General features: G+C 45.0%; 1 protein-coding gene across 4 annotated transcripts in view; it reads right to left on the reverse strand.

The window, feature by feature from the left end:
- Nucleotides 1-16,551, reverse strand: part of prkar1b (protein kinase, cAMP-dependent, regulatory, type I, beta) — a 53,732-nt gene that overhangs the window by 25,314 nt on the left and 11,867 nt on the right. The gene's annotated exons all lie outside the window — the stretch shown is intronic.

The following is a 16,551-nucleotide window of genomic DNA, read 5'->3' on the forward strand; positions in this document are numbered from 1 at the left end:
TGTTTTGAAAGCCAACACATTTCCATGGTTCACGTAATGGCCCCGAGGACACCAAATGTAACCTGCACCGGATTCAGTTTTATATAATCATTCGCCGCCTCAGGGGCTGAGGCTTTCAATGCTTTCAATGCATTACGCGTATTATGTCGGTGCGTCGCTGGACGGAGCAAAATAGTTTCTCGGGTGGACCACAGCGGTGGCAGAAAATGGGGGAGTCCGAAAATATGGAATAGTTCGGAAAAGACTGGAGGGCTGACGGGATGAACTGTGTGCATTATGGATGACATACCACAGTAGTACTTTTTGTTTGGCTGCCAAGAGCAGAAACTTTGATTAGTCAGCATAATGCGTACAGTGTCTCACCACGGTCGACTGCTTCAATCGGGCTGTAGCTCAGTGTCGGGTGATTGGGTCAACTGTCCAGCTCGGTTGGTCTACTGGAGTGTGACTGACTTCATCATGTCAGGAGAGAGCATTTCTCTGCGGGCCAATTTATCAATATCACACATGCTGCCGGTAAACGTCAAATTCATGACGAATACTCCCCCCCCCCCCCCTCACATATTGGGAACGCGTTATTGGCGCTCCATTCTGCCAGCAGTGTCACTTTTACAAAGAAAACTATTTGCAAGAATAAACGCGCAAGCAAAGGAAACATCACTGATGATAGTGGCCAACAAGATGGACTACAAGACTGTTGTGCAACACAGATATTGTGCGACAGTGCGATAGAAAAATGATTTATGGGCTTGACTAAGGCCAAGTGGAGCTTCACGTCTGAGGACTGAAGAAACAAAGGGCCAAAATTACTCACACGGAGCAACCAGGTTATTCCGCTTCCCACCATCACTGTGGACAAAATGAAATGTATTTTTAAGCATCTATTTCAGTGCTGGCTCATTTGCGAGTCCTTTCACACTCGTTCCCAAGCAGAAAAAAAAACAAACAAACAGAAAAAGAGTGAGATGGTCCACGGGTTTTACAATTGATGGCTCGAGGATGGTAAAAAAAAAAAAAAAAAATATATATATATATATAGATATATAAGTGTTTTGGATTTGCAGTACACAGCCACTCCCACCACACTTCAGCTGTACAGCCGGGTCCAGTACCTCGTCCTGCATACTCTGCTTCCAGACTTTGTCCTGTCCAATCCTGTCCTTCCTTCAGCTAATATCCTGCCTTTTGTCTTCTCTTCCTTAATTACTTACAGGAAATATATTTTCACAGTCTTTCCATCTCATTTTTTTTTTTTATATCACTCCCCTTTAAAACTTTGTTCTGTCCGAATGAATTTTTAATAAAAATCCATTCAGGTTTTAGAGGAAACAGCAACAACCTGACCAGAGTGGGAAGTCTCAAGTCATGGACTTTAGTATGGCCTTAGCTCCAAATTGACGCAGGCAATTTGCCCGTACACTATGAGCTGTAATTTGTAAACAACACTTCTAAAATTGTACAATATATGCCTATGGTTTGGCTAATTAAATGAATGCGGCGGCCCTGGGCTAAAGAATCCGACTGCTTAAGTGGTACGAGATCCTTGAACCCAGCGAGCTGCCCAATGGCAATTCCATCATCTCTGTACCATGTCCAGTACCTGGCGGCGGCACTTTCTTCACATTGTCCTGTTGCTGGAGAGGCTTGGAAGAGTTGGTTTCGACACAAGACAGAAGGGAAATTTAGAAAAGTTCCCTGCTCTCAGTGAGGGGAGCTGTAGGAAAACATGGCAGAGGATTAAACTGATGGGCTGTGCCGGGAGGGACTGGATAGGAGGAGGATGTGAGGAGAAATGAGGATGTGTCACATAGTAGCGAACAAACAAGTACTTTGGGAGTCCACATAGGAGTAAATATACCGTAGGCATCTTCATCACTGATGTATAAAAGTTTTTGTACCATCCTCTAAACTTCCTCGATCCTTCCAAAAGTGTAAAACTTTGGAAGTTATCAAAGTTATTGAAACATCATTTTCCTATTGCAGTTCAAAGCCACAGCCCGACTGAGTTTCAAATGAAGGGCCACCAAATGAAGGTCAAACGCAAAACGATACACGGTCAACTCCGCTGTCAACTTGTCATTTTCAAACTTTCGGAGTTGGTCGGACTTAAGAGCTTGACTGATCTCATTTGGACTGATCCACGGCGCTTTCGGGTTTCAAAGGGCAGATCAGTTGAAAAGCTGTTTCTTTTGAGAGCATAGCATTTTTTTTTTCCAGGCTACCTTACGATCCAACATACACCAACTGCTGAGACAGCCATGATGTCAGCCTAAAAGCATGACAAACATGCCCAACCCTGTTGCCTTTACCTTCCTTTCCTTTTCCATTCCCACATTTGTTCTGCATACTGATTAGGCCGCAGTTGTGTTTTCTTAACTGCTCGCATCAGCTATAACTTTTCATGCTGTTGACTCGTCTATATTGACACTTTCTTACTTACACCCCATTTTCATTGGTGTTCTTTGTCCCCCGGGGTAGACAAATAGAAGCCCCTTCCTCCGGGGAAAAAAGAAAGAAAGAGTAAAAGGGGTCAGGCAGAATCAGGTGCTGACAAGACTCGAGCCTCCACCTCTCTGAAGTGTCAAAAGTGGATATTTGCTTGAAGGAGACAGGAAAGAGAAAGGGAGACACTTCCTCGCTTGAGTACAAAGCTAAAAACGAAGCAGCCGAGAAAATGCACGCTCATAAGTCATTGCTGTCATTTGCAGCGTTGGAGAACGGCGCTGCGTCACGCTGACTCCTTCGAAGAGTAACAACCCCCCGCGTTGTCGTGGTTCACCATTGAATACTACATCTAGTTTTTTTTTTTTTTTTTGCGCCTTTTCTGAAATACCCCAAAATACCACTAGATGCTGCTAAAGCCGAATCTAATAGGAAAGTAGCAAATGAAGGTCTCAAGGGGAAATCCAGTGGTTTGCATTGACAATGTATCCAATAGGTCATGAAATATGTACTCTATCTTGACAATGTGACGTTAAATCCGCTCTCATTTAATAGTGTTTTGAGAAGATTTTTATCGACAATTATAAATTTTCAGGGGCGCTGCCATTCTCGCGAGTCACATGACCTACGTGGGCGTACGTGACGTGTCACGTGCCGTTCCAAACGCTCGATTACGCGGGACACCGTTATGCCCGGCGCTGATTTCTCGGATTTATCCTCATCTGATGAAGACATAGCAGCATCGGTTGATCGGGACGACGGAGGAATACTTCCATACAGAGCGGCGGAGCCGTGAGCTCGCTCCCCGCCTAGCCAGGAGCTCGCTCGTCAGACTCCGCGCCATTTCGCCCGAAGAACCATCCGAATATTCAACATGATTTACAGCTGAGCTTTTTCAAAATAAAGATCATCTTTACGCCACTATTAAACATTTGCAATAGGCAATGGTAAACATTTTTAGAGTGTGCATCAATTACTCTCATCTCGCTATTCGCGCCAGGCTTACGCATTCATTACGTTATTTCAGCTCGATATCGTAGTTCCGCTTTGTCGCCGACAAGACAAACACAGAGACACTGTGACTGACAATCCATCCTAGACGCTCGCCAGCCGGCAATAATGAGTCACCTTGACAGTAACTATTGAACCTTTCCATTATTGCACAACAGGTACGGTGAAAGGCAGACATATACTGAGACAGAGCAAAAAAAAAAAAAAAAAAAAAAAAACCATAACAGAAATGGCACCCGAGGAGAAAGAGGTCGATGACTTCATGGAGAAATAGGAAGCACTCTCACTGGCGTGCTGGTGAGCGAGCCGACACGCTGCGTGTGTGCGGTAGGTATACGCAAGAATCTGTAAACGTGCCCCATCAAGCACACAATCTTGACAGTGATGTAATAAGTGCAGCGGGGGCAGAGAGCGGAGAGAAATAGCTGACATTCAATAGCTGACATTTGACTGACGTAAGGCCTCCCATGTTGTAAACAGACAGCTTCGGCCCAACGCGCGGCCTGCGGACCTGGACAGTGTTGAGCAAGTGGCAAGCATCGTGTGTACAATAAGCTACGACCGTGGTATGCGCGCGTGTTAGCAGTTCGCCGACTGGAAACCTCTTAATGATACTCGGCCCGATATATATAAAACAAAGCCAGCCCCGTTCTGGATACGCAGGGAACCGCGGCTGCCCCATTGAAAAGAAAGTGACGAATGAAATTGCAATTGTAAATATAATATACTTATTATGTACAGCCCATTGTGCCAAGAAAAGCTTTCCGATGTCGTGTGTACTCCTGCAGTGCATGTTTGTGTTCCTGAACAAAAAGAAAACTTTCTGAAAAGTTTTCTGCTGTTGCAAATTCAGAATAAGAGAGGCGCACATTTGCGCTTTGGCAGATAGGGAGACAAATGAATATATATATACAACAAAAACAAGAACACAACATTGAGGAATCTCTTCTATAAATGTCTTGCAGGCAAGACCATCCCAAACATGACATTTGGTCTGGCTCAGAGTTATTGCTGAGTCAGCAAAAACGTTGATGAAAACACAAATGCTTCTCAATTTTTCACCACACACACCCACCCAAGAGTATCTCTTAAAAAAAGATGTAACCCACCAAAACATGTTTGTATTCAGAAGGCACCTCCGAAGGATAATCACAAGAAAATAACCCACGCCATCGGAGCAAATCACAGTTTATGATTTACAGCCCTTGTCAGTGGTTGGAAACGTGTGGCTCGGTGACTTAGTGAAATCGCTCATCCCACATGAAATTGTGCCCTTTCGTATGCATTTCAGCAACTTTACGAGTGTAACAGTTGGATTAAGAGCGGCTCGATTAGTCATGCCCGCAGAGTTGGGTGCAGGCGTGACCAGTAAACCCGAGCGTAATCCACAAATCGTGTTCTTGGTTGACATTTTTTGCCACGTATTAGATTGTTATCCATATTTTATACTACTGTCTCTTCACATGCCATGTGCAATGATTCTCGGTACGTTACAAAATGAAATCTCTGCAGAGAAGCACAATAACGAGGTAAGTAAGAGTAACTAAGAGTGAAAAAAGAGTGTTCTCTGAAATGTAACAAACCATGGCCCAAAAACTGAGGTATCGACCTGCCTACCATAGGTTAGCCGTAGTGTCCCACTCTTACATCTACTGGCTAACGGACAAGTCGGAAAGGTGGCAATTTGGTCCATCCCAAAGAGGATTTAAGCCACTGATGAGCACAAAAGAGACTCCAGTTTTGATCAAGGCGCAGTGAGGGATCCTGGTTAAAGTAAGCCATTTTGAACGAAGAGAAAAACTCTTGGGAAGCAAGACGCTGAAGCTAAAACGCCTGGGCCAAAACCTGCCAGTGTACTTTTTCCTGATCAACAGATTTCTATCCATCCATCCATTTCTCAAGCCGCTTATCTTCACAAGGGTCCCGGGACTGCTTGAGCCTATCTCAGCTAACTTCGGGCGAAAGGCGGATTACACCCCTGACTGGTCGCCACTTATTTCTCATTTGCTGGACAATTATTTCTGAAAAATACAAGGATTGGGTGGCAAAGGTGCCAACTAAGCCTGTTGGAGAGTTGTGCTTGTCACTTCTTGCTCCCAACTAACACCGCTGGCTAGCATTTATGCGAAAAGGGGAGCCAAGGTCGTAAGTCTTCCTTTGCCAGTAGAAAACCTCTCCACCACAAGACCCGTGCTTCAGTGGCTCCACCGCACTGTCACTTGGGCAACTGACTACCTCGCAGACTCAGGCAGAACTGACAAGGACTCTTGAGGAGGTTTGGCCTCTAGACAAGCGGCAAGTGGCAGATACACCCTGGTGCCTCAAGAACCAAACTCGTACCTATGGGCAAATAGCTCTACTGCCTGAAGGAATCTCGGGAGAGAAGAAGGCAAAGGGAGTAAACACTGACAGGAAATCTGGACCCGGAGTCCCCAAGGCGGTTTGACGCTGTACTCAACCTGTTCCGGCAACTCCTGCGACGGCGGCTGAACCATGTGTACTTGCATCTGCCGTTGCCGAAAGAAGCTACCGTCAATATAAATAGCAAAGGGGGATGACAGTATATGTCGTTCAAATTTGGTATAAGAACAAATTCTTCTTTGCAGTAGTTAGAAATGGCCAATATAATTGTAAAAAAAATCTTGTACCTCTTTGACCTTTTTCCCCCCAAACTACATTAGTAGTTAAGGAAAGGCAAAAATAATGCCAACTAATTCCATGATCCATTGTCAAGCTTAGAAAAGATCCGAACACCTCTCATCTAAATGAATTGCAAGCATAATGCTGGATGCCATTCAGCGCGGAGGTCATGGGAGAACTGAGACGCTATAACTGGACTGTTGTCTGTGCCTGCGCACTGGAACCTATCACGGTAGCATAGACAAAGCAGACGGGGTGTATACAATAGGAGGCCATGGGCCAAATCCCGCCTTTCTGTAGGGACCCTGAGCAACTCTGTCCCTGGCTAATGTGCTCATGTGTGGCGGTCAGCGTGCGAGTCCTAACCCTTCCTCGAGCCTGGCCGCGCGCTATAAAGCTGCTGAAGGGTTGCAGGAACATCATGTCCTCACCACGGGGGCAAACACACACAAGTCACAGTCATGCACACTTGCACATGGACCTCACACGATAAAACTAAGAATCGACGCTGACCAACGCAGGAGACGAATGGGGAGGTCGTGTATGAGCCGAACGGCATTTTTAGGACACACTTGTTCCTGCTTTACTTTCATTCTTGAGTAGACAGCCAGGACTATTTTGTGAGGTGAGATGGATGATTCACTGTTTCCCCGCATTGCAGACATTTGATCCAAGTCCTATAAAAGACTCGAGTGAAACAAAATGGGTCCCCCCCCCCCCCCTTCCCCCCTTTGCTCTGTTGTTTTTCGACAGGACAAATGTGTACAACAGTAAAGGTTTGTACACACTGACGGCCAAAAACCCGTCTCGACTTCCTACAGACGGTGTTGTGAAGATCAAGTACTCATTGACAATGCTGATTGATGTCATATTTAGGATGGTAATATACTGGCAAGGAATTTCCACCACTATAGGGATGATTGACAAAGGTTTACCCGAGTAAAGACAGACAAACGCGGAAGTTAATCTCTGAACTGGATCTAAACAGGAATGTATTTAACAGTTCATTGTGCGTCTTTTGGGAAGAGGAATTACATCCATCCATCTGTCCATTGTCTGAGCCACCGATCCTCACAAATGGATTAATTTAGTCCATTCAATGTGATTGATCAAACCTGAGGAAAATTGTGCGGAATGATTTGAAAAGCACGTCTGACAGCAAAGTGCAAAGGAGCACGCAAAGAGGTGCCAGCGTAGCGCAGGAAAAACATTCCTGAAATGCCAGAAACATAAGTTATCGTGGCATATCTATTCAACAACGCAATTTTGGAGCTTCAGCATGACATGGACCTAAACACAAGGAGGATTCATGTCATGTCTGCATTTCTTGCCATTTGGGTCATTTCCACACATGGTGAAAACTGCTGCTGGACTGTCCAAGAACTATTTTCTGGGTGTACTGTCTCAAATGTTAAATGGAATGTTAGAAAGGATAGAAACATACTGTACATACAATTGCCACACTCTCAAGGTGGGTTGAGAACAAGATCTCGGATACAGGCGCCCGAAATGAGTTTCCTCCGCAGGGTGTCCGGGCTCTCCCTTAGAGATCGGGTGAGAAGCTCGGTCGTCCGGGAGGGGCTCAGTGTCGAGCCGCTGCTGCTCCGCATTGAGACGCGCCAGATGGCTTTGCTGGGGTATCCGATCCAGATGCCTCCCAAATGCCTCCCTGGTGAGGTGTTCAGGGCACGTCCCGCCGGAAAGAGACCCCGGGGACGACCCAGGACACGCTGGAGAGACTGTGTCTCTCGGCCAGCATGGGAACGCCTCGGGATCCCTCCGGAAGAACTGGAAGAAGTGGCTGTGGACGGGGAAGACGAGGTATCCCTGCTGAAGCGACTTCCCCCGCGACCCGACCCGGAGAAGCGGTAGAAAATGGATGGATGAATGGACTTTGTCGGGCCCTAAGGAATAGGATCTGGACCACCTGACCTCAGTTTAAAAACAAAACACCACAGCAGCAGCCGCTATTTGAGGACCTACGGCACGTTAAAGGATCTCTACCTTCTGGAAGGTTTTCACGCAAACACATTAATGGTATAAGCAGCTGAGACGGCAGTGTTGACTCATTCCTTGCTGGAACTGTCCAGCAGAGAAAGACTCATGGGGTCCATTCTGGAGGGAAACCCGACCTCTTAACGGGACCTCAGACGCTACTATTGCTCCATGACTCACGACGTATAAAGAAGCACACGGGAGTGAATGAGGTGGGGAAGAAGTCTGCGGGGCGGAAGAGGCGACGGGGGACAGGTTGAAACACCGCGACGGGTATGCGGGAGGACAAAAGTTTCCATCCGTGCGTGATACAAGTGTGCACTTGTACGCATGTGTTTTCCTGCAAAAGCACAGCTGATTTGAACAAATTAGTATTTGCGCCTTATGGGGTTCGTCTCGGTGGCTGAGATGCACTGGTGCGCTGGGGGAGGTGGGGACGGTCGCCGTTCACTCAGGCCTGCCGCTCTCCTGTGGAGAGTGACCTCATCGGCCGGCCCCTGGCATTGTGGCAGCAGCACAAAGCCATGCGGGGGGCGGGGGGGGGGGGGGTACCCCAGAGAAAAGGACTCAACAACAGCGTGGGGGGAGGGCCTGGATGCGAGCGTGGCCCTGGACGCGAAGAAGAGAGGGAGAAAAAAAAAAACGGATGGCGAGCGAGACTAAAAGAAGACCACCGAACACACAAAGAGTCAGCGAGGGAATCCCTTTGACAGGAAAGGCAAACAAGACACAGCAGAAAACCTGCTCGCGGATGATGTTATTGCCTGGCCTGCCATAAAGTACAAATCATAGCTGCAGTCAAACTTCCTCCACCTGTACACGCAGACAAACAAGCGCCTATTAAATGATGGGAAATAACCATAAAGACACACACACACACACACAAAACTGACGAGAACATTGAGTTCCGCTGCATTCCGCGGGTGTAAACGTCAAGAGAACACAAACATTTTCGATGGATGATGATTTTCTTTTTTTTAAATATGAATGTATGACACAATGACTGAAATGTCTAAATTATGCTACATGTGTGTTTTGCGTGCGTGCGTGCGTGGCAAAAACACCCCCTAGGGGTTGTTACGTGGTAACGACAAGCCAGGGTTAGCGTTTCAAAGTTGGCTCGTCGTTTTAAATTAGGATTTGAAGCCACTTTTAGGGTTTCGAGCTTGAGTTGTGGTTTCAAACTACGAGAGGGTTTTAAATTACAATTTCGAAGACAGGGTAGGGGTTAAGAATTAAGACTGCTGAAATGAGATCAGGAGTTCAAAATTTGGATTTTGTTAGCCCAGGACAACATAACTTGTAGAGCATGAGGAAGATCTTCAACATGTATTTGTTTCAGCTGTAATGTTTGTTTCCCTACCTTTTGGACAAAAGCAGTGATTTGGTTCAAAGTAAAGCATTTCCAGAAGTGTTTCAAAGACAAATTTGTCCTATAAATTTGCTCCGAGTCCTTGAACCACATATGCCGGACGTATCGATGAGTCAAAAGTACGAAAAATGTCATCTACTTGCGTAATTGCTGCACTTTTCTTTTTTTGTTAGGTTTTTCAAACGTACCACAAGATACAACCAGATGTCCGCAGACTGCCGAGTGATAGGAAAGTTGGCAGCGGCGTCAAGGAAGTACAATATGTTGAAGTGATTGATCGCAACTGTTGAAAGATTTTTGTAGGCCAGGGAGTTCAGTTTAGTCTGGGTTGTTTGCAGAAGTAGGAAAGTCTTCGCCGCGTGTGTTTTTGCGCTGCTAAGTGCTTATTAAAAAACGAAAGATGGAAGCTACCTATTTTTAGGTCATCAGATATGGTGTTAAGGTTTTCGGGTCATGGGTTTCTGTGTAGTTACAGTTTAAACTGTTAACATAAACAAATGCAAATATTTTTGGAGGCCGCAAGGCGTCGCGAATTACTCACATTTTTTCCGAGAATAGCTGCAAGGCTTAGTGGCCATTTCCACGTGCAAAACGCTCACGTGGGGCTGAATCCTCGGCAGTTGAAATTACACCAATCGATACTGCTAATTGGTCCCCATGTGGGTATGTTATATTTACACATTTTTGACCAATCTCAAGTGTTGCGCTCTTTGAAAATGCAAAATTAATGTTAATGGCGCCACAAAAAAATTTGCATTCCAAAAAAAAAAAAAAAAAAAAAAAAAAAAGACCGTTTTGGAGATACAAGGAGTCCGCCTGACGCCAGTGAAATGTACGTTTTTGCTGTGAAAACCACGTTTTTGGGTGGCGTCATTTGAAATCTGCGACATGATCTGGTTTTAAAGAATGTGCATCTTGGAAGGGAGGTTTCTGAATGGTTGGAAAAGTTACTTGCTGTTGCTTTTTCCGGCTTTTCATTGGCCCAAATGTGCTCGAGAGCCGGACAATGAATTTTCCTGCAGACAACAGATGATTTGGTTTTTTAAATTCTAAATCCGAAAGTCTCCTTTTATTTTTACCATGAAGATAGGGAACTGTTTTAACAGATAAAGGGAGTCCTCAGGTTAAGGCGGTCTAAACCGAAGACATTTCGACTTGACAACGCCCGTCGCCCGTCCGCCATTTTGTCTGGCTAATGCTTGTCCGTGTTTGTGCACCTGCGGTATCTGCATTTTTTGCCCTCCTTTTTAGACGTCATGCCCACAAAAAAAGAATGCTGTGTCTTTTAGCAATGCTTCTGCAGCCAAAAGAAAATCAATTACCATGGAAACAAAGCTCAAAGCTCCTAAAAACCAAGGCTTCAGTCGCTCGACCGTGGTGACAAAGCCCGTACTTTCGCGCATGTGAAGGCTTCCGTTCCTACGGCGGATACGATGATCGCAAAACAAGGTTCTTTGATACTTGTCGAGATGGAGAGGATTGAGGACCAACCAGGTTCCTTGGCAACAGCTAAGCACAGCCTCCCCTTCCTCTTTTCCATCCACCTCTCGGCAGTCGTGCTAAGTACTGTACATCATCTCGTTTATTTCAATGTATTTGTTTTTTATACAAACTATTTCAATGTCAATTCTGACTTTCATGGTGGAATCCGACTTGAGTCGAAATTCGAGTTAAGTCGCTACTGTCGGAACGGATCTCAGTCGTAGACCGAGGACTCCCTGTACTTGCACACGCATTTCCGTGACCATATTGCTGCATCTGGCCGAGACACGAGAGGCTTGAAGTTTCAAAGTTTGGTAATTGGATACAGAGCCTGATCTCATCCGTGATGCGATAATGGGCAAAGCGTTCATTTGATACGACCGCGACGCCACTCCACCTCAGTGTTGTTTCGTCTTTCACGCCGTCCCCCTAAACAAACTTCCGCCGTCACACGAGATAAGGCCCATCGAGCTCGGGATTCCCCCCCCCCACTTTGGCTACTGTTTGTTTATCCAAGTTTTCTATCGCTTGATGATTTATTTATTGTTGTAGCCCCTTCCAGCACGCACACACCCTCACACACACACACGAAGCAAGTATAGTGAAGATGTTCCCTGTCCGTCAGCAAGGGTTAGTGGAGAAGGTGCAGAGGTCAGGCTTTAGGGGTGAGAGTTCAACTAATCGGTCACTTCATCAACTCATTACTCTGCTTGTTAATTAGAGGATTTAAGTGGACGGGTTGAGGGGAGGGCCGCCCCCCCTTTACAATTGCTTTCTCTGCTGCTGCCGCGCTGAGCCGAAAACAGTTTCAACCGCACAATCTTGCTTATTACACTGAAAGTGGGGAAGGAAAACTAAATAGTTTCCGTACCGTTAGTTACTTAGTCCTGGAAAGAAACGATTTGCGGTGTTGTCTCGAGAATATTTCTGTTGTTATAAATGGAGCACAATTTCAGGACCAAATAGAGAAATGCGGTGTAGTAATACCACAAATTGCAAATTTGACTCTGCGGACGGTGGGAGGCATCTATTAGGGCCAAGGCCTGGATTTGCACAAATGTCGCTTTGGGAAGAATATCAACCGACGTTTCTGGTGTATTATGACGCTTGCCAAGTGAAAGAAAGTTATTTTTCATTGGATTTGTCTCAGGAAGAGGCTGAAAGAGAAGAAACAGACTTGGCTATTGTGAGGTGGAAGGGATCGCTGTTTAAAGTCAGCCTGAAATGTTTATCAAGCGCAACAGTTACGGCCTGCTTTGCAACAAGAGTTTGGATGGTAGAAATTGTTGCTATGTTGAATTTGGGCCAAGGGTATCTTTGACTTTCTGCCATTTTGAATGTGCACATTTAAAAGAAAATCGACTTCATTTGAAAAATGCAAAAAATGTAAAAAAAAAAAATGCTAAATGCTGTTTAAACAGTGATTAAATCTTGACGCTAATGGAGTTGTTGAAAATTAGCATGGGCTAACAAAATTTTTGTCATTTTGCAGGAGAGTGATTTAACATTTTTGGTTGCAACAAAACGTATCGCTTAGTCATTTGTATGGCAACCATTAGTACTTCTGCGTAATAGTTTAAACAAATTGGGTTTTTTTTCTTGCAGATATCGGTTTACTCCAAGCATCCTTTTCATTCAAGATAATAAATAACATTATCTCGTGCAAACGTGCAGATGCACTTGCACTCAACTAACTTTCTGAATTATCTCCCAGTCTCCGAAGCTCCCTTGCTAGGACGTCCTTGTGAGAGGCTCCGGCCCACATGGTGCACTGATGAATCCGCAAAAGTGCTCAGTGCAACTATTGTCTGTCGCCTTTAAGTTAAAAAAAAAAAAAAGGGGGCGGGTCGACAGCCTGGATAGGATCGCAGAACCTCACTTTTGTCTTATCAAAGCCTTCAAATTGGAATGATTATTACCAAAAGAGGACGCGGATAAGCTGAAACTAACACAGACGGAACAATCATGTAACCACAAGATAATAGTTTGAGTCAGTATGATAAGTTAAAGAGGGGGATATTAGCGGCGCGAGCTTAGCACCTGTTCCCGGCTTATCTGGCGCGCTTGTGTGGTCATGTGATAACGAGGTCATTACTGTGGCTAATAGCACGCCCATGGAAAAGGGGTCCACCCGGCCGTCAGCTGGGAGGGACACTGTGACCAACCAAGGTCAAAAGATATAAAGACTTGGCACGTCAAAACTCGTAACTCTCAACAGTTTTTCATAAATTCACTTAATTTCCGAGAACAAAAAATGACCACAATCCCGCTGAAACGTTTTTTTTTTTTTTTTTTGTGCGGATTCATACAACTGCAAAAGCTGAGATTCATTGACGTGTTGGAAACCCGTGACCCGAGTTATGTGCTTTTAAGCCGCAAAATATTCAGCCGAGGTCTCACCAGTACAACGCAACAAGAGAAAAGTCAGTGAAAGGGGGTGTGACGAGCAGGATCAGCAAAGCCATGCAGCTTTGACAGCTTTGGTAGTAGGTTAACTACACCTCTCGCATCCTTATCAGGCAGCTATTGTTCCACTTCTTGCACACCTTCTTTATGATGGTGTAATAAATTAAGTGGGCCACTTGTCAGGTGCGGTACAAAAGACAAATTCTTGACTTCATTGTGATGTTTTCGTCACGTAGAAGCGGTCGTCTCGAGCTTGTTCTCAAACCCCCCCCCCTATAGACGACGGCCGATAAGCCGACCAGCCGGCCGTTTGCGGCAAGAGAGTCGGCAGAAAGTGAGGAGGAGTGAGAGGAAGACGGAGTGGAACGTACAGTCAGTCTCCATCTGTTGACGTGCGTCAGGGCTCGACAGCTCTGGTAACATCTTCAGTTGCCGCAGAAGTTCGCACGTCATCCTTGGCAAGCCCAGAAGAAATCAGCATGCAAAAACTTCCTGCTTAAAAGCTAACGTCAGCATTTTGTGACAAAATATGACATACAACTTGTTTTGGTGTTTTCTCCTGACACCATGGAGCAATCCCACAGTTTTTGAGGGGGATAGGCCCTGCTGCGAATAGCAAGCAAAAGGAAGACATTCTATTATTTCCACTAACGACCCATGCTTAACTCTGCTCCTCCTCGAGACACAAAGCTTGTCTCACAGTTGACATGATTCAATTCAAAATACTGTACTTCCTTGACACCAAATGGCTATGTGGACGGTGGTTCGATAGCGACATCTGGTGGCAACCGAGGGCATTTCAGAAATAGCACCCAAAAAAAAAAGTCAGAAAAAACTTGGAATAGGTTCCACAGAAAAAAAAAAACCCAGTAAACAGGAATAGATGAACTGTTGTAATATAGAAATATTAAATTTAAAGAAGTGAAATGTGTAATAAGTTAAAAAGAATAAATCGTAGAATTATTAAAAAAAAGAGAATTTAAATAAATAAAGTGGTTTTATAAAGTGAAATAAAAGTAAAAAAAAAAATAAATCATACACATGCGCATAAGTCTTTTGGTGTGTTCAAAAGAAAGATACATGAAAGACAAGGAGAGGTACTCGAAATATGTTTGCACTATGTGAGAAAATGCAGAACTGGTCAACGTTCCGCTTGGATGTCACAAAGACGTTTGTGCACACAAGAGATAACCCTCTGAAAATATGTTTGTCAACCAATTTGTTCCACCTTCATCGCCCCCCACACACACACATGACTGGATGGGTGGAGGATCTGAAGCTCATTCTTAAATTCAGTTCATTGATTATTTAAACGAGATAAACTCGCTCACGCTTAAATGAAGTCATAGGCCAAAAAATTGATCTGAAAAAGCCCATAAGCTGCGGCATTTTATTTTTCTGCAAGAAGACAGTTTTGTTCACACCTGTGCCACATGAACCAACCGTGAGCAAGTGAGGAAGAACAGAAGAGAGCGACGCCAAGCGCACATCTTTACCGGGTCCTTGCAGGACCACTCGCTGCTTTTTGGCCAACAAGTCCGCCAACAGTTAAACTCTTGTGCGGCGGTTGACGTTAGCCGACATGACAGCGAGTCGGATAAAATCTGGATCATTTCACGGACTCGTGAGATGCCATGACATATCTCGCCGTGCATATTTGGCCACGAGAGTTTGTGATGGTTTCCACTGCCGCATGACTCTAATCAGCTACATCAGCCACCCAAGTGCAACTTTTTTTTTTCAAGACTGTCCTGATCTATCACATCTTACGTTCCAAACTGACGTGCAATCAGAGGCCTGCGTGGCTGTGCCAAAGGAGAGCCGTAAATTGCTCGCTGATGAAAGACTGGAAAGATTGCGTTTTGGGTTTTGCCAGCAGAGGCTTTAACCCAACAGGATGGAAGCGGTGTTTTCCTCTCCGAGGGGCGAAATGGATTATCCCCGTCAATGAAACACTATTCCGGCTGGAAGTCTTGCCCGCCCGCCAGACACCTTTAGAGTCTTTTTCCCAGCACCCGCTTCCTTTGCATGAGCCAGAAGCAGAATGGAGAGCTGGGAAAGATGGAGGGATGAAGTGGGGGGGGGAGGTGTGAAGGAAAACTGAATGGCACCAGACCCGTCTGTATACAAACGCCACACAGGTTGCCATCACGACCAACAACACAACACAGTTTAACACAGATGTACGAAGCCTCATCTCCCCCGCCTCCTCAACCACATCTGTCCATGTCTAATCCGAGACCCCCGCAACCCCCGCACGTGTTGTGCGACAGCGGCAGGCCGGATCGTCTTGGGCAGCCGACACTGGCGCACAGTGGCCACGAGCGCAACGTGCTCGACCCGAAGACGACTCACAATGGCCGGAAGGATTTCAGGCACCCTCAATTGAAAAGTTAAAGGACACATAATACGGTAGTGCCTTGAGATATGAATTTAATTAGTTGGGTGAGCGCACCTTCGATGTCTTTCTATCATTCTGCGGCACAATACACTGAGGGTCGCATTTTTGGCCCAGAATCATTGCTGACGACAATGAATGGAAGCGTTGCGATTTCATTGATGATTCTATCATAAATTACGAATAAGTATTATTGTATCACAACATGTGTATACTTTATCAGGCATGTGATTTGACTGAATGAAAAAAGACTGAAAACTAGCCGGGGGTCTGGGGGCTGCAAACATGATCAAAGGATGATGACCAATTTCAACCTGCAACTTTTATAAATTTTATTACGAATGAAATACATCTAGTACATCTATAAATAAATGCTATTCTGTTTTCAAAATGTACACAATATGATAGTTTATTATTTAGGTGCGTACCTTTACCCCTAAAAAATTGAAAATTCAAATACAAATTCAACTAAGTAAAATACTAGAAGTGAAACTAAATAGAATTCAGATTTGCATCATGGCGCGCAAGCGTGCTTTCATAACGTGTATATCGTATACATTCAGAAACCTTTTCATTTCTTGTTTCGCAACAATTATTAACATCATGTTTCGTTATGAGTAAACTATACAGACATTTTTACAAGTTATTGCTTCTGAACTGTCATCTCCAACACCACCACCACCTCTTGAACACATTCGACCAATCAACAGACGGGTAGCAAATTTTCCCCCTCGGTTGCAAAAGTCAGATCGGAAAATGAACGAGTGTGGATTGTGGCACGGGTTACAGTTAAAATATTGTTTTT

The sequence above is a fragment of the Syngnathoides biaculeatus genome, chromosome 16, assembly GCF_019802595.1.
Source record: "Syngnathoides biaculeatus isolate LvHL_M chromosome 16, ASM1980259v1, whole genome shotgun sequence".
NCBI lineage: Eukaryota > Metazoa > Chordata > Actinopteri > Syngnathiformes > Syngnathidae > Syngnathoides > Syngnathoides biaculeatus.